Here is a 23,287-nt window from a genome sequence, read left to right on the forward strand (position 1 = left end):
ATAAAGCTACCCGAACTTCCATGGGTCCGCTCACTCCTATTCATGAGTCCAAGTCTATTCTGAGTTCAAAGTCTGACAGCTGCAGTTTGTATGGAGCAGTGAGAGATCTTATGAGCAGTAGTAGGGAGGAGGGACTCTGAGGAGCTGTCAATCGGGGTAGTTCCGCAGAGATTCTGCAGCTGGGAGGAGGTACACTGAAGAGCTTTCAGTCGGGCTAATAAAACAATGTTTGAGTCAAATTTCATAAAGGATCATGCAGTCACTTTTATGTAAATTTTCAATGTAAATACAGCATCTTTATCAGGTCTGATAAAACTATAATAATGTTTGCACTTTTTGTTGAGACTTTTTGTCTCTGTGGATATGTGAATCCTCACAGTGAGCACAGTGCACGTTGGATTCTTTGGTGCTGGTGCCAGGATCCGGTGCTCATGTAACCGCAAATATGTGATTTGTATACTTATGGCCACATTCCGACTAGAAGTGTCCTGCCTTGTTCAATACACTTGCATTGAGCGAGGTCCCGCACGTCTAGTTGGCATGTGACCACATGCAGGCAAATCACATACTTATGAACACGCGCCTGTCACTTCCGCTGTGTGGATTCTGCAGTTACATAGAGTGACTGCAGACTTGTACCCCAAGGCCGGACAACCCCTTTAAGTAAATAACAGGGAGAGGAAGCAGCTGGGGACGTTGCTGCAGTTTCCTTCTCTCTAGTGGAGAGGTGAACTGATATTGGGATACATTTGGGTTTAGCGCTACCATCGGGGCGAAACTACACAGTCAATGAGCTGATGAGAGGAAATGCATTACTGTAAGACATGAAAAAGCAGGCTAGCCGATCTCTAGATTAAATTTAGTATACACATACCCACAGCGGCCTGCTAAGATTTGGCTATGAGAACATTTGAAGGAATTGTCCTTTGAAAAGCTTTCTTTGGCTTTCGAAAAACCTCTGTCTGTCTGGCTGCATTTTTTTTAAATAAATAAACCGTCCTGTTCTTTACTCCTCCTACCCGGATCCAGAGCTGAGTCTCCGCCGCTTCCACCGATATCTGTCATTGTCTGCAGCGCTGATGTCATGTCAACAGTGCTGCAGCCAATCAGTGATCTCAGTGGCTCTGAGCATCTTGTTCCATCGACTCAGGCAGAACGGCAGAGATTGGTTATTCGCTGCAACATTGTCGTCGGCTGTGACTCCAGCGCTGCTGACAATAAGAGGCACTGGGAGCAGCGACAAAGAATCAGCGCCGACTGCGGAGAGTAAGTAAAGCTCAATTTATTTTTCTAAAAGTAGTGTTGCTATCAGTCCAGAAATTCCAGGACTGTCCATAAATATAGGGCACTTTTTTCCACTGTCCATAGACATGTTTTGAAGCTAGAGAAACTGATACAGAATATTCTGTAATTATCATCACTTTATAGTTGCCAGTGAATTCAGCGGATGTCATTATATCAGAATTATGGTCTGTAGACGCAAATCACTTATAATCATAATGATACATTATGGTTTTCTAATGTGTCCGCAAAAAATAATGTCCACCCATAATTTTTTGATGCAATATAAAAAATAAAGTTGACAACCCTGGACAGGGTCTTTTGGAAACTGATAAACCCCTTTCAAGGAGTTGTCCACTACTAGGACAACACCTTCTTAAACTAAATGTTCTGCCCCGAAAAAATAATAAAGGTTGTATCCATCTAGCAAACCGGCTCCATTCCCGTGGTGTCGGCACTCGCTCTCCCCAGGGCTGTGATGCAGTGCTGTGACACGGAATGCCAGCGCCCAATCAGCATTGGCGTCACAGTCTCCGCCTTTGGACAAACCGAACAGGAAGAGGAAGTCCGTGCTGCAGCTGATCCCTGGCTTCCTCTTCCTGTTCAGTTTGTCCGAAGGCGGAAACCGTGAAACTATCGCCGAGCGCCGGCATCGCGTGTCACAACACCGCATCACAGCCCAAGGAGAGCGAGTGCCGACACCACGGGAACTGCGCCAACATGGGAGGTGAGTATAGGCTTTATTATTTTATCGGGGTCAAACGTTTAGTTTAAGAAGGGGTTGTCCTAGCAGTGGACAATACCTTTATGCCAAACCAGTGCCGTTTTAATTGTCAGACATTTTTAAACTACTCTCAAATTTTTAACATATTGTAACCTGGTTTATTATAACTATCATCCCCTTCAAACGGCTGAGTTTCATCACTTCCCAATTAGTTTACATTTGGAGACTTTTTCCGCTGGCAAATTCTGAGAGGCCCAGCGACTATCATTAGTCATTAACTTCTCATCTCAACGAGAAATCTTAATATTCCTATGCAAATATTAAATCTGCGGCATGATGAATGTGTTACATTTCAAAGCAGCAAACTATGACGGTGAAGTATGGTTGAGGTATTTAGTGACTTCATTTCGTATCTCTCTTGTAAATAATGCATACGCTATGTAGCGGCATGTCAAAATTTGATTAAGCCATTAGCGGCATAGTTTTCGGAGTTAAGGATGTATTCAGCATGTTCGCCATAATAAGTCATTCCTAAATGCGGAAGGCCATTATAAAATATCCCTTATTCAATGAATAGTGCGAGATGACATAATGATTTTGCTTAAAACCAAGTTAAATGAGGAGTAAAATTAAACAATATTGCAGGAATTGTGTTTGACTAATTTGGTGTCACATTATATTAGCTAACCTTTCACAACGTGTATTAATGACAAATTGTTGTAGTCTGTCACTACTTTATTCAATTGTCTCAGTCTCCTTAAGTCATTAGCTTTAAAAACATTTATTTTATTTGTGGATTGTGTCGCCCATGGCGTTTTGCAACATCTTCTTTTTTTAGTTGTTTGTAATGTCTTATCAATTAGTTAACATACGTTTTTTTAAATGACGTTAAAAATCCTCTTATTGTCGTTTATTCTAGAACGTAGATCTGACCCATATACTCTTTGAGAATGGAGTGAAACCGAATGACATCACGTTTCAAAGGGAAATTCCTATTATCCACACAATAAGCCATAAATGCATAAATGCCATAAGATGCAAGTCCTTCCTCTTAGTCCATTTCCTTTTTTTCTGTTTCTACCATTATATTGTTCAATTTCTTAATAGCATCTAAAGAGGAACTGTCTTTAACATTTTTATTTTTTAGATCAATAGTACACATGAAAATAAGCATCTTTGTACAGTGCCTTGAAAAAGTATTCATACCTCCTTGAACTTTTCCATATTTGTTTACATGACACACACAAATTTTAATGTATTGTATTGGGATTTTATGTGACATACTGTCATGCTGTGATGGTCTTAGGTAGGAGAAGGGGGCCTCAAACTGTCCCTAGAACTGGGACCTTAACTATTCCTGTCCCTGCGGTACTCTTGATGGTAGAGAGGCCTGAGTCTCTGACCTCAGTATGCTCCTGTTAACCCCTTGCCTGTCCCCTCTCCCACCCCATGGAGCCTGGGACAGAAATATGATGTGAACAAGACACACAAGACAAAACAGGGATAACAGAAACTCTCTATCATACAAAAGCACCAACTAACAATAGGAAGGAGCATAGAGACAGGTAGGAAAAAAATAACCGAGAAACAGGGACCACCACAGAACACCTCTACAACAACTTGTCTCCAAAACACTTAGCTTAAGCACGCCGCACAGGAAGATGAATCTCCAATAGCAACAACAAACTCCTTTTCCAGCACAACGTCTCCTAAAAGCAAGGAAACAGAACTTTTACCGGCAGGACAGAGAGGGTCTGGCCAGGTTTTATACCAAGAGTTAACGACCAGATCAGAGGCAGCTGAAATGGAGCTGCATGTTTCTGACCAGCATAGAAATGGTCGTTAACCTTTTCAACACCAAAGGAATCAAAATTTATTTAATATGTGATCCAAACTCTCAGGCTAAATGGAAGATCTGGAATTCACGATACGCTTTGATCTTCTACCCCCAGATCTATTAGGTTGGCGTGACGCACTCGTGACACATATCAACTCAAAGTAGCAAGTATTTGTGACGTGTGAAGGAAATGATACATGGCTTTCTAAATATTTAAAATAAAGTATATAAATCTGACAATTGTGACGTTCATTTGTATTCAACCCACCTGAGTTATTACTTTGTAGGACCACCTTTTGCTTTTGGGGTATAGCTCACCTGCTTTGCACACCTTGAGGTGACATATTTGCTCCTTCTTATATGCACACTTGCTCAGTGAGATTGGATGGAGGCGTCTGTGATCAGCAATTTTCAAGTTTTGCCGCAGATTCTCCATGGGAACTCGGTCTGGACTGTGACTGGGCCATTCACACACATGAATATGTTTTGATCTAAACCATCCATTGTAGCTCTTGCAGTATGGTTAGAGAAATTGTCCTGCTGGAAAGTGAGCCAATCCCCAGTCTCAAATCTTTTGGAGCCTCTAACAGCTTTTCCTCCAGGATTGCCCTGTATTTTAGCTCCATCCATTTTCCCATCAACTTTGACTAGGTTATTTTTCTCTGCTGAAGAAAAGCTTTCCCACAGCATGATGCTGCCACCACCATGCTCTACAGTGGGGATGGTGTATTCATGGTGATGTGCAGTGTTCGTATTCTGCAGCATACAGTGTTTTGGATTTCTTCACCCATTGCTGAGATAGGAGATGACAGTTGGTTCTCATAAAGTTCTGTGGAGAACTGTGACTGTCAGTTTACGAGAACTCGCAGTGGAATGTCTATGTCTACCTCTAGCTCCTCCCTCTCCATAGAAATTTAAAAGCTCTCACTGTCATCTCCTATCTCAGTAATGGGAAAATCTGTCTTCACTGAATGAATTGAGAGTGAAAGATCTGTCCAGGGGAATAAGAAAGCAGATTTTCATGATAAAATATATTATACAGCTGCTTATTTTTGTGTATATTTTTTTTAAATAACAATTCAACACTTTAAGGCGACACATTTAAATTGTTAAAACTAATGCCATCGGAGCTAGCTCGGTAATGTAACTGGTACCCCGATGTACAGAGCATGTCTATCTCTTGAGCCTGCTGTATATAGTGATAGCACAGACACCGTACATGTATGGCTGCAATCGATAAGGAGTTAAAGAGGTTGTGAGACTAACAAATTTCGTTTTTTTTAAAGGCAAGGAATGTTATAAAACAGGGGTGTCAAACTGCATTCCTCGAGGACTGCAAACAGGTCATGTTTTCAGGATTTCCTTGTACTGCACAGGTGATAATTTAATCACCTACACAAATAATGAGTTGGTGATTAAATTATCCCCTGTGCAGTACAAGGAAATCCTGAAAACATGACCTGTTTGCAGCCCTCGAGGAATGCAGTTTGACACCCCTGTTATAAAACATATTACAAAGTTATTTTATCCATCTCTGACCCTAATCATTCCAGCACAGGCTGCTTTGTTGGTCTCTGCAGCCAGTAAGTGAAGACATCCTTTTTTTGGTCAACTGTCCACTGAGGCCTTATATCCACCAGAATGGGACGTCATCCTAAACAAAAGAACATCATCACTTCCGGACCTGCCAGAGACAACCGGAAAGGCCTGCGCCAGTGTGATGGGCATTGTAGAATTTTTTCTTCTTTAATTGTTTAAAAAAAAAAAGTCCCCTGCCTTTTAAAAATATATATAAGTTGGACATCTTCTCTAATTTATTTTTTTTATACTCCGGCTAGAGTCCCTTTGTGGTGCAATGGGCAATAATCCCGGTGTAAATGTTTTGCACTGGGAGATAGCTCCTTGCTCCAATCTGCGCATAACACAGTACATGAGGGGCTCAAAGTAGAACCATGAAATAAACCAAGCTCTGCATACAACTGCAAAAAGCAAAAAAAAATCCTAAAATGTCAAAAATGCTAAATGAATTGCAAGCAATCAATCCTTGGGAATAGCAGTGAACTCTCAGCAGTTATCGTCTGTGAACCAGACAACAGCAGGACGCCTGTAGAACACAAGGCCAGAGACTTCCAATTTTTGTTTCGACCATGAGCTGAAGACTTCTTTTTTTTATTAAAAAATAGATGTATTCTTTTTTTTCCCCGAGTTGGATTTCAGGAATTATTACTCTAAGAAGTGGTGTGTAATGTTCTTGGAATAATGTTTACATTTTGTGCGGAGAATCACTGGTTGACCTTTAGAAAGAACCATTCTAACCCCATCACTGTGATACCTCGTCTTTGCTGATCATATGAGGGGATTTAAGAGGCTATGAAATATAACAGTCTTTAAAACCATGTACAAAGTAATAAAACTGATGAAGTATGAAACAAACATCATGTTGCTGGATCTGCACCTTTTTTCTAAAATGTCCTCAATATGATTAGGATTTTACAGGCTTTACGGTGGTGGCTTTATATATATATTTTCAGTGGTGCTCGGGAGTCGAGACTGGGGCTCACCATAATAACACAGCAATATCTTCTGTTCAATTAAAATAAGGAACAGGTAACAGAAACAGGCAGAGTTTTAGGAAAAGTGACTAATTCGGAAACGAGAGCTAATAGTCTATCATCCCTCCTGCACGCTATCTGAATGTCTGAAATAGATATTTCCACCTTAAAATTATATAAGGGAATTGTTATGTAATCATATTCTGCAAGGAATGAGAGGCATTTGGGGAGAAACAGTTGTGGAGAAAAATTAATTCACCAAACTGGGTTTCTCAACACATATACCATTGTCACAGTGTGACGGTGTTCATTAAAGAAGAGGGACCTCAATCTGTCCCTGGAGCTGGGACCCTATCTATCCCTGGCCCAGGGGTACTCTTAAAGGTAGAGAGGCCTGAGTCTCCGACCTTTCTATGCTCCTGTAAAAAACCTTAATCTGACTGAAATGAAAGGTAAACCAGACACAAAGACAAAACAAGGATAACATAATACCTCTATCATACAATAGCACTAAATAAATAATAGGGAGGAGGATATGGATGGGGAAGAATATACTAAAGGGGAAAAGGGACCACGAGATAAATACACATGTACAACAGAAAACTGCAGAACACCACAACTCCAACTCCAAACTTCAACTACTTAGCTTTAGCTCACTGAACAACATCTCCTAAGAGCAAGGAAGTAGAGCTTTCACTGGCAGGACAGATAGGGTCTGGCCAGGTTTTTTTTTATGAAGATTTAATGACCAAATCAGAAGCTGCATGATACTGACCAGCAAAGAAAGTGTCGTTAACCTCTTCAGCACCAAAGGAAACCAAAATAATTTAATATTGGATCCAAACACACAGGCTAAATGGAAGATCTACGATTCACAATACGCAGTGATCTTCTACCCCCCATGTCTCATAGGTTGACGTGACACACTTGTGACAACCATGCTGAGTATTTAGAAGTTTCTAGTAAAGTGGTATTTCTAACTTTGCATTTTTTGGATTAGCAGGTAGGATGGCAATGGGACCTGCTATTCTCCATCCAATACAGGTTTCAGCATGCATGGCGAGTTAAGCCAAGTGCACAAGTGCAAATGGCCGCAGATCCTCCCAACATAGAGAATCAGGCCAATAATGCAAATAACACTCTGATCAAACTCCTATCAGAGTTTTGATCAGTGTGTGATCCAATTCTCTCAACTGAGGAGAAGATGGATTAATTTTTTTCTCCATCTTCTCCATTTTGTCAGTGCGCAAAATCAGACTGCACTCAGATGTCATGCGTGTGCGGTCCGATGTTTTCCATAGATTCATTGACTTGCATGGCCGAGTGTGATCTGAATATCAAATCAAACTCGGGCATGCAGCAGTATTTTTGCTTGGGCATGAAAAAAAATCGGACATGTGTATGTGCATAGGCTAACACTGGTTTGAATGAGATCCAATGTTTTTTTCAGATTGCACAAGTTTGATGACTGTTCAATCAATGGTTCTTCAACCATCAACCTACAGTTCTCCTATGTTATTTGTTTGACCACCTTCATTTTAATAATTAATTACCCTTCTTTCTACTATCTATCTTACCGTCAACCTGACAAGTGTACTGCCCAAATTGCCATGGTCCTCCAAAGCCCATTGTACCCTGGCATCTACACAGGCATCATGTAATTTTTTTACTACATGTAGCAGAATAGCTACCGTATTTTCCGGCATATAAGATGACTTTTTAACCCCTGAAAATCTCAAAAGTCGGGGGTCATCTTATACGCCGGGTACGGTGTGTGGGGAGCACGGAAGTTGCTGCATATGGTACAGGGAGCGGTCCCAGATGGTTCCCAGGGTCTGGAGGAGAGGAGACTCTCCTTCAGGCCCTGGCATCCATATTCATGTAAAAAAAATAATAAAAATAAAAAATAGGGATATACTTACCTTCTGATGGCCCCCGGAGTTCTCCCGGCTCTCAGCGGTGCACGTGGCGGCTTCCGTTCCCAGGGATGCATTCCACGAAGGACCTGAGATGACTTCTTGGTCAAGCAACCGTGAAGTCACAAAGGTCCTTTGTGCAATTTATCCCTGGGAACGGAAGCCGCCGCGTGCACCGCTAAGAGCTGGGAGAACTCCGGGGGCCATCAGAAGGTAAGTATAACCCTATTTTTTATTTATTTATTTTTTTTACATTAATATGGATCCCACAGCCTGAAGATGAGTCTCCTCTCCTCTAGACCCTGGGAACCATCTGGGACCTCTCCCTGCACCATATGCGGTGACCTCAGAGCTCTGCACACACCGTATAAGGCGACACCCGGCGTATAAGATGACCCCCAACTTATACGGCGAGTATATCCCAAACTCTACATTTTAAATGGAAAAGTTGGGGGCCGTCTTATACTCCCAGTCATCTTATACGCCGGAAAATACTGTACTTTTTATTTAGCAAAGTCCTGCATTGTGAACTTACATTGGAAAACGTACTGTAGGGAAGGCATATCTCTTCTGGAAAGCCTGTCTGAGATAAAATGCTAGATTTTTATAGAAAACTAGAAAGCTGATTTTTTTTAAGTAATGTGATATTTCTGGGCCTTATTTTTTTTCTAAACTAGTAGATAGGGTTTTGGTGGATTATTCCCTCTCCGTTCCTCTCTGGCCAATTGGAACTACTGTAAAGTCCAATATGTGCCAAAAAATTTGTGGCATTGACAGAGCGTTCGTTAACCAAACAATTGTTTATTCAATGGTTGATCAAATGTGAATCTACTACTATCTAATGTTTATGGCCATTTTTTTCTCTTACAGTTACCCTGCTTTCTGCCTTACCATTTTCTTGACAAGTGTAGAGCACATTTACGTAGATTGGCCAATGACAGGACCATTAAGCACTTGTATCTGCCCAGGTTTTCCATGGGTAATTGGCACAATTGTTTTCCTCTATGTAGCAGAATTGCATCTAAGTGACTTGCACACTTTCAGTTATTACTTTATTTTTACCCAGATTTTTATGGCCCTCCAAAGCCCAATGAGCCCTGGTATTGGCCAAGGTTTGCAGTTTTGATTTGTATTTACCATAACACCATGTAAACTTATTTCTCCACATAGCAGAATTATATAGTTTTGTCCAAACTGGTAGAGTAGGTATCAAAATGACTTTCTGCCTCTAATGATCCTTTGAAGAGGACCTGTCACTTGTCATAAATATGTATTTTATTTTACCCAAGGTAAATTGTTTTTCTGAATCCGGCATTGTTTTCCTTTGGTTTCTGTGTGACTGTTCCTGAGATATGGCCCCCATCTTCCCTGCATTTAAATCTAGTCTTATAGGCCAAGGGGGCGCAGTCCTCATGAAGACACAAAAAAAGTTAAAAACCACGCCTGCTTGACTACCAAGACTATACATATGTACTAGGAAGAGGGGACATATCTCAAAAACAAAGATGTGCACGAACAAAAGAAAAACAATGCTGGATATAGGAGAACCCCGGCATTTACATGTTTATGTCAAGCGATGGATCCTCTTTGAACCAATTGCCTCTCTAGATATTTGACACTGTTCTATTAAACATAGGTTAATATTAAATTGATCTGTTAATTAATGGGCTTGTCCAGGCTTGGGTCTCAATTCTGCAGTCACTCTATATGACTGCAGACTTGTGAATTCTCACTGTGCACACTGTCAGGATTCACCAGCACCAGGAGCGTGCTTTCACACAATCACAAGTATCCTGCCGGCCACATTACTACTAGACGTGTCCAGCCATGCTCAATTCACTTACATTGAGTGAGACCACATACGTAAAGTCAGTATGTTGCACGTATGCAAATTACATACTTGAGGTCATGTGCCTGCCCGCATCCGGCACCGAAAGATCATGACATAGAGTGACTGCAGACTTTAACCCCAAGCAAATGGGCAAATGTATGGAATTAATAAATAATTTTGTTTTATTTTTATAGCCCTTTACAACTCTTCTGAAAAGCTTAAAAAAAACTTTCCCTTTGTTACGGAAACCTGTTTTTAGTGTAGATTGTTTTTCATTTTATCTCTGCATTCATTTAAAAAACCATAGATAACAGAAGTGTTTATAAAGCACATTTCACTTTTATATATAAAACCAATTATTATGGTAGAAGTAAGGGATTTGCATTGTTTTGTACGGCTTTCATTTCAGCTCGGTTGTTTTTGTTGCATCTCGTTGCATACAAGATCACATTCATAAAGGTCTCCTGTGCACGGCTGTATAGTGAAGTTATTATTAAACAAAGAATATTTATTGGTTAAGCTTACCAACAAACTATGGATTCTTCTATGGTTCTCCAAGGGCATACAAGACTGTAAAAGATAAGATTCAATGTAGCTACAGCATCTTATTACAGACAAGATCACAGATCAATCATATGAGGCTCTATGTCAACAGAATGAAATATCCAAACTCTCGGCTGAAAAAAAAAGGAGCTATCTGTGAGTAGCCTACAGTCAACTCTTTGTGTTTGCTCATGCTCAAAACTTCTGATAGTGTAAAGTGATATTTTACATTGATTTTTTTTGTATGAAAAAAACACCAGGAATTTTCAAGAATGGGCCCTTTTAACATGTCATAAAGTGCAGAGTTTTTTTCTTCTTATTTAAAATTAATTCGCCGAGTCAAGTGGATCTGTAAACTGATCAGTGGCAATATTTGACTATTGACATATGATGGTGGACAGACATTACAAATGCTAAAAGATATTTGTAACCATTCATGATTATCAGAATTGGAATTAAAGGTGGTGTAGAGGTATTATTCATTCTGGAAGGGATAAGTGGAAGGGAACCCAACATTAGAGAAGGAGGGAGTGGAGACCCCTAGGCAGCTCTAACGTCACTCTGTCTGCCCTAACATCCCTATATAGGTTCTGCACCTATCGCCAAGCAGGATTCCTAATCTCTGCCTGTCCCTAGCAGTAAGCCCTGCATAGGGAAGGACAGGGTGACCCTAGTGAATCCCCACTATAACTAAAGACAGATGGGATACACAAACAAGGGGAACATGTAGCCGGAGTAGACTCCTCAGAGAGAAATGCAGTAGACCTCCAAACACCAAAGAGGAAGATAGCTGACTGCTATAGCTCCAAGCCTCAACAAGGAAATGGTAATGGAAATATCACCGGCAACTTCCAGCAGCAAGCTGGGAGTTATAAAAATCCAGTCCCAGGTGTGTCCATTAGAGAAGAAGGAAGGTTGCCACTGGGTCCTAGAGTCAGAAGGACAAGGAAGAAGTCTACAAAGCAAACTGCTGAGACCTTCTGCAGTCAGATGCAGTGTGATGGTCTGTAGCCTCTGACACACCCGTGACAGGTGCCTTAGGTGGCTTCACGGCTCCACATACTATATAAAACATTAGAACTGTAAATAACTCATTAGGTCTGGGGTGTGTTAAAGATTGAGAATTAGGAATTTCAAGTGACCACTAAAATTAGCCAAGAATTAGCTTATTTATTTATTTAAAGTTTCGAAATGATCTACTTTCCATGGAATTGGGGATAACTCCCTGATAGCTAGGGAGCTGACTTCTAGGACTCCTACGAATCCTTAGATCATCATGGTCACTGCTAGGGTTGAGTGAAATGGGTCGGCCATTTTCAGAAGTCGCCGACTTTTGGCAAAGTCGGGTTTCATGAAACCCGACCCGACCCCTGTGTGGGGTCGGCCATGAGGTCGGCGATCTTCTGAATCTGGTATCGGAATTCCGATACCGAGTTCCGATATGTTTGCAATATCAGAAATCGGTATCGGAATCCATATTTAAGTGTAAAATAAAGAATTAAAATAAAAAATATTGCTATACTCACCCTCTGACGCGCCCTGGTACTAACCGGCAGCCTTCCTTCCTTAGAATCAGCGCGTGAAAGACCTTAGATGACGTCGCGGCTTGTGATTGGTCACGCGATTAGGTATAATAGGTATATACTCACCTTCGGACGCGCCCTGCTTCTTTCCGGCAGCCTTCCTTCCTAAGAATCAGCGCTTGAAGGACCTTCGGTGACGTCGCGGCTTGTGATTGGTCGCGTGAGCGGTCACATGGGCGGTCGCGTGACCAATCACAAGCCGCGACGTCATCTAAGGTCTTTCACGCGCTGATTCAAAGGAAGGAAGGCTGCCGGTTAGTACCAGGGCGCGTCAGAGGGTGAGTATAGCAATATTTTTTATTTTAATTCTTTATTTTACACTTAAATATGAATCCCAGGGCCTGAAGGAGAGTTTCCTCTCCTTCAGACCCTGGGAACCATTAGAAACCCAATGCACTGCATTGGGTCTCGTGTTTCGGCCGACCACGACCCCGACTTTTCTATAGGATCGGCCGATTTCACTCGACCCGACTTTTGAGAAAGTCGGGTTTCTTGAAACCCGACCCGATCCTATAAAAGTAAAAGTCGCTCAACCCTAGTCACTGCCACTCCATTTATTCTTATGGGACTTCTTAAGAACAGCCGAACACAGCATTTAGCTATCTCCAGCAGTCAGATTAAAAATTACTGATCGATCACATGGGGGTCTTCAGCCACAATTGTTTGGTTAGATAGCAGTTCCAGTGATTTGACCAGAAGTGATCTGGAAGCTATCTCTTATCATATTTATACAAGATCACTTTCAAACTTGAGCATACTTCTTTAAGAGAAAGGAATATTATTAAAAACAAATCTAAAATTATACCCCCCATGGGTTATTTAGAAGACTTCTACAAAAGTCTTCTAAATAATATGATTTTTTTTTAAAAAACATTCTTATTCATTCACCTCACCTCTAATGCCCTAACTCAGACCGCAGTGTCCCAGTGCCTGAAGAAAGGGACATCATCGATACCTGCCCTGGCACAGACTACTGGAGCAATCATAACTACAGTGGCATGTAAAAATTTGGGCACCCCTGATCAAAATTACTGTTATGGTGAACAGTTAAGCAAGTTGAAGATGAAATGATCTCTAAAAGGTCTAAAGTTAAAGATGACACATTTCCTTTGTATTTTAGGTAAAAAAAAATGTTTTTTTCATGTCTTACATTTTAAAAATTACAAAAAGGAAAATGAGTCTATACAAACGTTTGGGCACCCTACATACTTAGTAGCTAGTAGCACCCAATTTTTAAAGTGTCACAGCTTTTAAATCCTTTTTGTAGCCAGACAAGAGTCTTTCAATTCTTGTTTGAGGGATTTTCGTCCATTCTTCCTAGGAAAATTCCTCCAGTTCTGTGAGATTCCTGGGTTGTCTTGCATCCTCTGCTATTTTGAGGTCCAGCCACAGATTTTCAATGATGTTCCGATCAGGGGACTGTGAGGGCCATTGTAAAACATCAGATTGTGCCTTTTGAGGTCGTCTATTGTGGGTTTTGATGTGTTTTGATCATTATCCATTTGTAGAAGCCATCCTCTTTTCAACTTCAGCTTTTTTTACAGATGGTGTTATGTTTGAATCAATAATCAGTTGAAATTTCAGCGAATCCATTCTTTTCTCTACCTTTGAAATGTTCCCAGTACTATTGGCTGCAACACAACCCCAAAGCATGATTGATCCACCCTCATGCTTAATGGTTGGCAATATCTTCTTTTCCTTAAATTCTGTGCCCTTTTTTCTCTACACATACCCTTGATCATTGTGGCCAAAGAGTTCAATTTTACCCTCATCGGTCCTCATGACTTGTTTCCAAAATGCATCAGGCTCGTTTAGATGTTCTTTTGCATTCTTCTGATGCTGAATTATATGGTGAGGAGGCAGCAGAGGTTTTCTTCTGATGACTCTTCCATGAAGGCCATATTTGTGCAGGTGTCTCCAGAGTCCAGAGTCTGCTAAATCTTTCTGAAGGAATTTTGCAGTCAATCCTATGAGTAGCTCTTATTGAAATTTTGCTTGGTCTTCCAGACCTTATCTTAACCTCCAATGTTACTGTTAACTGCCATTTCCTAATTACATTTTGAACTGAGGAAAGGGCAACATGAAAATACTTTGAAATCTTCTAATAACCTTCTCCTGCTTTGTGGGTATCCACCGTTTTTATTTTCAGAGTGCTAGGCAGCTGTTTAGAAGAACAAATGGCTACTGTTTTGTGGCAGGTTAGATGAGGCTGAGTTTTTATAAAGCTGCAAAATTTGCATCACCTGGCCTTTCCCAACAATAAAAGTGAACAAGCCGTACCTTAACAGGCTAATTAAGGTCTGAAACCTTGGTCAAAGTTATCTAAGGACACAAATCTCCAGTAATGCCCAAACTTTTGCATTGGACCATTTTTCTTTTTGTAATTTTTAAAATGCTAGAAATTACCATATTTTTGCCCCTAAATTACAAAGGAAATGTGTCATTTTTAACTTTAGGCCTTTTAGAGATCATTTCATGTTCAACTTGCTTAACTGTTCACAATAACAGTAATTTTGACCAGAGGTGCCATATTTTTTAGATGCCATTGTAGATCCACAGAGGTTGCAGCCAGCAACTATGCCTTATTTTTTAGTTTCGGAGCCTCTGGAAAATATTTGTAAATATCAGACAACTGTTTTAGTTAGTTAAACTGATTCAGCAAGAACTCACAAGGGTACCTGATGTGAAAATCATGCGGCAAAAAATAATTGGACATGTTGGACTTCAACTTTTCCCATCCTTTGTTCCGGTGGAACATGTTATGACCCCAATGGCGAGGGTCTCAGAGGAACGTGGAAGTCTGCAAGATACAAAAATCCAGCTCATAGGGCAGTGGTAACTGGGTTGACCATATATCTACTCCTAACGCCAACACTAGAAGTAGCCGGGGGTCATACCTACGTTGATCCTAGATGACTCGCGCCAGCCGGAGAATCTAAATACCCCTAGTAGAGGAAAACAAAGACCTCTCTTGCCTCCAGAGAAAGGGACCCCAAAGCAGGATAGAAGCCCCCCACAAATAATAACGGTGAGGTAAGAGGAAATGACAAACACAGAAATGAACCAGGTTTAGCACAGAGAGGCCCGCTAACTAATAGCAGAATATAGAAAGGTAACTTATATGGTCAACAAAAAACCCTATCAAAAATCCACACTGGAAATTCAAGAACCCCCGAACCGTCTAACGGTCCGGGGGGAGAACACCAGCGCCCTAGAGCTTCCAGCAAAAGTCAGGATACAGATTAGGAACAAGCTGGACAAAAATACAAAACCAAAAACAAATAGCAAAAAGCAAAGTAAATGACTTAGCTGAATAACCGGACCAGGATCAGTAGACAAGAGCACAGCAGATTAGCTCTGATAACTACGTTGCCAGGCATAGAACTGAGTGTCCAGGGAGCTTATAAAGCAACGCCCCTAACTAACGACCCAGGTGCGGATAAAAGGAAAGACAGAAAAACCAGAGTCAAAAAACTAGTAACCACTAGAGGGAGCCAAAAAGCAAATTCACAACAGTACCCCCCCCTTAGTGAGGGGTCACCGAACCCTCACCACGACCACCAGGGCGATCAGGATGAGCGGCATGAAAGGCACGAACTAAATCGGCCGCATGAACATCAGAGGCGACCACCCAGGAATTATCCTCCTGACCATAGCCCTTCCACTTGACCAGGTACTGAAGTCTTCGCCTGGAGAGGCGAGAATCCAAGATCTTCTCCACCACGTACTCCAACTCGCCCTCAACCAACACCGGAGCAGGAGGCTCAGCAGAAGGAACTACAGGCACAACGTACCGCCGCAACAAGGACCTATGAAATACATTGTGAATAGCAAACGACACAGGAAGATCCAGACGAAAAGATACAGGATTAAGGATTTCCAATATCTTGTAAGGACCAATAAAACGAGGTTTAAATTTGGGAGAGGAGACCTTCATAGGAACAAAGCGGGAAGAAAGCCACACCAAATCCCCAACGCGTAGTCGGGGACCCACACCGCGGCGGCGGTTGGCAAAGCGCTGAGCCCTCTCCTGTGACAACTTCAAGTTGTCCACCACATGATTCCAGATCCGCTGCAACCTATCCACCACAGAATCCACCCCAGGACAGTCAGAAGACTCCACATGACCTGAAGAAAAGCGAGGATGGAAACCAGAGTTGCAGAAAAAAGGCGAAACCAAGGTGGCGGAACTAGCCCGATTATTAAGGGCAAACTCAGCCAACGGCAAGAATGTCACCCAATCGTCCTGATCAGCAGAGACAAAACACCTCAAATAAGCCTCCAAAGTCTGATTGGTTCGCTCCGTCTGTCCATTAGTCTGAGGATGGAAAGCAGAGGAAAACGACAAATCAATGCCCATCCTACTACAAAAGGATCGCCAGAACCTGGAAACGAACTGGGATCCTCTATCTGACACAATATTCTCAGGGATGCCGTGCAAACGAACCACGTTCTGGAAAAACACAGGAACCAGATCGGAAGAGGAAGGCAGCTTAGGCAAAGGAACCAAATGGACCATCTTGGAGAAGCGATCACATATCACCCAGATAACAGACATGCCCTGAGATAGCGGAAGATCAGAAATGAAATCCATGGAGATATGTGTCCAAGGTCTCTTCGGGACAGGCAAGGGCAAGAGCAACCCGCTGGCACGAGAACAGCAAGGCTTAGCTCTAGCACAAGTCCCACAGGACTGCACAAATGACCGCACATCCCTTGACAAAGAAGGCCACCAAAAGGACCTGGCCACCAGATCTCTGGTGCCAAAAATTCCCGGGTGACCTGCCAACACCGAGGAATGAACCTCGGAAATGACTCTGCTGGTCCACTTATCCGGAACAAACAGTCTGTCAGGTGGACAAGACTCAGGCCTATCAGCTTGAAATCTCTGCAACACACGTCGCAGATCCGGAGAAATAGCTGATAAGATAACTCCATCCTTAAGAATACCAACAGGATCAGCGACTCCAGGAGCATCAGGCACAAAGCTCCTAGAAAGAGCATCGGCCTTCACATTCTTTGAACCTGGTAAATACGAGACAACAAAATCAAAGCGGGAGAAAAACAATGACCAGCGGGCCTGTCTCGGATTAAGGCGTTTAGCAGACTCGAGATACATCAGATTTTTGTGATCAGTCAAGACCACCACACGATGCTTAGCACCCTCGAGCCAATGACGCCACTCCTCAAATGCCCACTTCATGGCCAACAACTCCCGATTGCCCACATCATAATTTCGCTCGGCAGGCGAAAACTTCCTAGAGAAAAAGGCACAAGGTTTCATAACAGAGCAACCAGGGCCTCTCTGCGACAAAACGGCCCCTGCTCCAATCTCCGAAGCATCCACCTCAACCTGAAAGGGAAGTGAGACATCGGGCTGGCACAAAACAGGCGCCGAAGTAAACCGGCGTTTCAACTCCTGGAAAGCCTCCACGGCAGCAGGAGCCCAGTTAGCTACATCGGAGCCCTTCTTGGTCATATCCGTCAAAGGTTTCACAACGCTAGAAAAATTAGCGATAAAACGACGGTAGAAGTTAGCGAAACCCAAGAACTTCTGAAGACTCTTAACTGACGAGGGCTGAGTCCAATCAAGAATAGCTCGGACCTTGACCGGGTCCATCTCCACAGCAGAAGGGGAAAAAATAAACCCCAAAAAGGGAACCTTCTGTACACCAAAGAGACACTTTGAGCCTTTGACAAACAAAGAATTTTCACGCAAAATTTTAAAGACCAACCTGACCTGCTCCACATGCGAGTCCCAATCATCAGAAAAAACCAAAATATCATCCAGATAAACGATCAAAAATTTATCCAGATACTTCCGGAAAATGTCATGCATAAAGGACTGAAAAACTGAAGGCGCATTGGAGAGCCCAAAAGGCATCACCAAGTACTCAAAATGACCTTCGGGCGTATTGAATGCGGTTTTCCATTCATCACCTTGCTTAATGCGCACAAGGTTGTACGCACCACGAAGGTCTATCTTGGTGAACCACTTGGCACCTTTAATTCGGGCAAACAAGTCAGACAACAGCGGCAGAGGATACTGAAATTTGACAGTGATCTTATTTAAAAGCCGATAATCAATACAAGGCCTCAAAGATCCGTCCTTTTTAGCCACAAAAAAGAATCCTGCACCAAGAGGGGAAGAAGACGGACGAATATGTCCTTTCTCCAAAGACTCCTTGATATACGAACGCATAGCGGTATGTTCAGGTACCGACAGATTAAAGAGTCTTCCCTTAGGAAATTTACTGCCTGGAATCAAATCTATAGCACAGTCACAGTCCCTATGAGGAGGCAATGCACTGGACCTGGACTCGCTAAAGACATCCTGATAATCAGACAAATACTCCGGAACTTCCGAAGGCGTAGAAGAAGCAATAGACACAGGCAGGATATCCCCATGAATACCACGACAGCCCCAACTAGAAACTGACATAGCCTTCCAGTCCAGGACGGGATTATGGGTCTGTAACCATGGCAGCCCTAAAACAACCAAATCATGCATTTTATGTAAAACAAGAAAACGTATCACCTCGCGGTGTTCAGGAGTCATGCACATGGTAACCTGTGTCCAATACTGCGGTTTATTTGCTGCCAATGGCGTAGCATCAATACCCCTAAGAGGAATAGGATTTTCTAATGGTTCAAGAGTAAAACCACAGCGCTTAGCAAATGACAGATCCATAAGACTCAGGGCAGCACCTGAATCTACAAACGCCATGACAGGATAAGACGACAGTGAGCAAATCAAAGTTACAGACAGAATAAATTTAGGTTGCAAATTACCAGCGGTGACCGGACCAACAACCTTAGCTATACGTTTAGAGCATGCTGAGATAACATGTGTAGAATCACCACAGTAGTAGCACAAGCCATTCCGGCGTCTATGAATTTTCCGCTCATTTCTGGTCAGGATTCTATCACATTGCATTAAATCAGGTGTCTGTTCAGACAACACCATGAGGGAATTTGCGGTCTTGCGCTCCCGCAATCGCCGGTCAATTTGAATAGCCAGTGCCATAGCATCATTCAGACCTGTGGGAATGGGAAAACCCACCATAACATCTTTAATGGCATCAGAAAGACCATTTCTAAAATTAGCGGCCAGTGCACACTCGTTCCAATGTGTCAGCACGGACCATTTCCGAAATTTTTGGCAATACACTTCAGCCTCGTCCTGCCCCTGAGACATAGCCAGCAGGGCCTTTTCTGCCTGAATCTCAAGATTGGGTTCCTCATAAAGTAAACCGAGCGCCAGAAAAAACGCATCAATATCAGCCAATGCCGGATCTCCTGGCGCCAGCGAAAAAGCCCAATCTTGAGGGTCACCCCGTAAGAACGAAATAACAATTTTTACTTGCTGAGCGGAGTCTCCAGATGAACAGGGTCTCAGGGACAAAAACAATTTACAATTATTCTTGAAATTCCTAAACTTAAACCTGTCTCCGGAAAACAGTTCAGGAATCGGTATCTTAGGTTCTGACCCAGGACTTCTGATAACATAATCTTGTATGCCCTGCACACGAGTAGCCAGCTGGTCCACACTTGTAATCAAGGTCTGGACATTCATGTCTGCAGCAAGCATAAGCCACTCTGAGGTAAAGGGGATGAAGAAAAAAAAAAAAAAAAAAAAAAAAAAAATGAGAGAGGAGAAAAAAAAAAACTCAGAATCTTCTTTCTTATAATCCCTCTTTTGCAATGCATTAAACATTTAATATGGGCCTGGCAAACTGTTATGACCCCAATGGCGAGGGTCTCAGAGGAACGTGGAAGTCTGCAAGATACAAAAATCCAGCTCATAGGGCAGTGGTAACTGGGTTGACCATATATCTACTCCTAACGCCAACACTAGAAGTAGCCGGGGGTCATACCTACGTTGATCCTAGATGACTCGCGCCAGCCGGAGAATCTAAATACCCCTAGTAGAGGAAAACAAAGACCTCTCTTGCCTCCAGAGAAAGGGACCCCAAAGCAGGATAGAAGCCCCCCACAAATAATAACGGTGAGGTAAGAGGAAATGACAAACACAGAAATGAACCAGGTTTAGCACAGAGAGGCCCGCTAACTAATAGCAGAATATAGAAAGGTAACTTATATGGTCAACAAAAAACCCTATCAAAAATCCACACTGGAAATTCAAGAACCCCCGAACCGTCTAACGGTCCGGGGGGAGAACACCAGCGCCCTAGAGCTTCCAGCAAAAGTCAGGATACAGATTAGGAACAAGCTGGACAAAAATACAAAACCAAAAACAAATAGCAAAAAGCAAAGTAAATGACTTAGCTGAATAACCGGACCAGGATCAGTAGACAAGAGCACAGCAGATTAGCTCTGATAACTACGTTGCCAGGCATAGAACTGAGTGTCCAGGGAGCTTATAAAGCAACGCCCCTAACTAACGACCCAGGTGCGGATAAAAGGAAAGACAGAAAAACCAGAGTCAAAAAACTAGTAACCACTAGAGGGAGCCAAAAAGCAAATTCACAACAGGAACATAAGCTACTGCCCAAAGCTCTCTCTTTTGGTCAAGCACGGAGAGCACACATTTTGATTGACGAGTTGGTGGCATTTGCAAAGGAGAGCCGTCAGCCACTGGTTGTGTGGCTTGTAAGTTATCACTATGATAGAAAGTTATGTTTTTTATTTTTTTTTTAATTCTTTTATTATCGTGATGATTATTCAGGCACATGTGTTAGCAAAGGGCATTTTTTTCTTAATCAAAATCAGTAATTATATTGGATACATAGTGTCTGAATTCAGTTGCATCTGACCCATATCGCCCTCCCCTAGACTGCATCACGTTAACAAGAAAGAAGCAAAATAAAACCTTCAACATAAGTTTTATTACATTGGATCTATTACATTCTTTGAACTAATTAGACATGGCCTTTGCCAAATAAACAACGCAGCATTAATTGCTTGTCTCCCCTGCATTATTTTGAAGATTGATGAGGCAAATGTACACACATAACCTTTATGATAATGTCCAATCTAGAACCTATGATGGTGTCACCAATTATTTAGAAACAATAGTGCAATGAATTCCTGTTTGATATAAATTAACTCTTTCCTTTTGGCATGAAAAAAAAACAGAGGGCAGAGGTGGCAGATGAAAGCATAAATGGATTTCTGTATGTCTATTAAGAATGTACAAATGGCATCGAGGTTAGTGATTATTTATTTACCATTGATTTTTTTCTGACCGATATAAGACATGTTGAGTTAATATTCTTACAAAAGCAGAAGGAATACAAAGCTGAGAAGGCATGACCTGAAAGATATGACCTATTGTTTCAATTAAGTTTTTTTTTGTTAGATGTATTTATTTTTGAAATTTTGGCAATATGTTTTCATTTTAAAGTTTTTATTAAAAAGAAAAATTAGTGACCTTACAATTTTTGCATTGGCCACGGGGGGTATTTTAGACTTTCAGAAAAGATCTACTTGAGTTTTGTTAATATAGGTAGGATCATAATGACAGGTATACAAAGCTGGTAACACAGGATCCACCAATCACAATAGGCAATGTCACAGCTCACCTCTTCCTCCTCCTGTATAATGACCAATAACACTTTTATATAGAGTAAATAACACAAGTTCCATTATTCACAATAGGTGATGTCACAGCTCACCTCCCCCTCCTGTACAATGACTGATAACACCTCTATATACAGTAGGTAACACAGGATACACCATTCACAATAGGTAATGTCACAGCTCACCTCCCCCTCCTATACAATGACTGATATCACCTCTATATACAGTAGGTAACACAGGATACACCATTCACAATAGGTGATGTCACAGCTCACCTCCTCCTCCTGTACAATGACTGATAACACCTCTATATACAGTAGATAACACAGGATTCACCATTCACAATAGGTAATGTCACAGCTCACCTCCCCCTCCTATACAATGACTGATATCACCTCTATATACAGTAGATAACACAGGATACACCATTCACAATAGGTGATGTCACAGCTCATCACCTCCTCCTATACAATGACTGATAACACCTCTATATACAGTAGATAAAACAGGATCCACCATTCACAATAGGTGATGTCACAGCTCACCACCTCCTCCTGTACAATGACTGATAACACCTCTTTATACAGTAGATAACACAGGATCCACCATTCACAATAGGTGATGTCACAGCTCACCTCCTCCTCCTGTACAATGACTGATAACACCTCTATATACAGTAGATAACACAGGATCCACCATTCACAATAGGTGATGTCACAGCTCACCTCCTCCTCCTGTACAATGACTGATAACACCTCTATATACAGTTGATAACACAGGATCCAAATGTCACAACAGGTGATGTCACAGTTCACCTCCTCCAGAACAATAACTTAAAACACTATAGCACAGTTGATAACACATAATCAGCCAATCACAATAAGTCATATCACAACTCTCCTGCTCCCCTTCCCTTCACAATAACCTTTGCACACACTTGTTAGATGCTTCAATACAAAATATAGGCTCTGTGTCTGTTCATTGTGGCTAATGTATGTATGCATTTCCTAAATCAAGAGGAAGTTAGAGTGAAAAAAGCCCTAGTGGCCAGTGTGAAAATTGCAAAAAAATTGGTACCTACCCTTCCTGTCTCTGCTTCTGTCTCCAGACAGTGCCATGCTCTAACCATGGGCAATAGTTCTAATTTTGTGTCCTCTGAGACTTGTTGATAGAGTTAACTGCTGTGTGGTTTGTGTGGGACTGTAAGCTATTGAAATTCCTGGAAAACCTTCTGTCCATATCCAGTTATAATCTGACTTGCTTTTGTATAACTTGTGTCTTGTTATTCTCCCAATGGATAGTCCTGATTTTTTAGATTGGCTTGCTTTCTGACTATTCTCCTGGTTCTGAACTGGCTACCTGACTATTTTCTTGCCACCAGTTTGTTCCTCTGACTAGCAGATCTTCCATTGAAGCAATACAGTGGACCTTGTTTTTAAAATAAGAGCCATATACCCAGATAACCTCTTCAGGACAT

The sequence above is a fragment of the Ranitomeya imitator genome, chromosome 2, assembly GCF_032444005.1.
Source record: "Ranitomeya imitator isolate aRanImi1 chromosome 2, aRanImi1.pri, whole genome shotgun sequence".
NCBI lineage: Eukaryota > Metazoa > Chordata > Amphibia > Anura > Dendrobatidae > Ranitomeya > Ranitomeya imitator.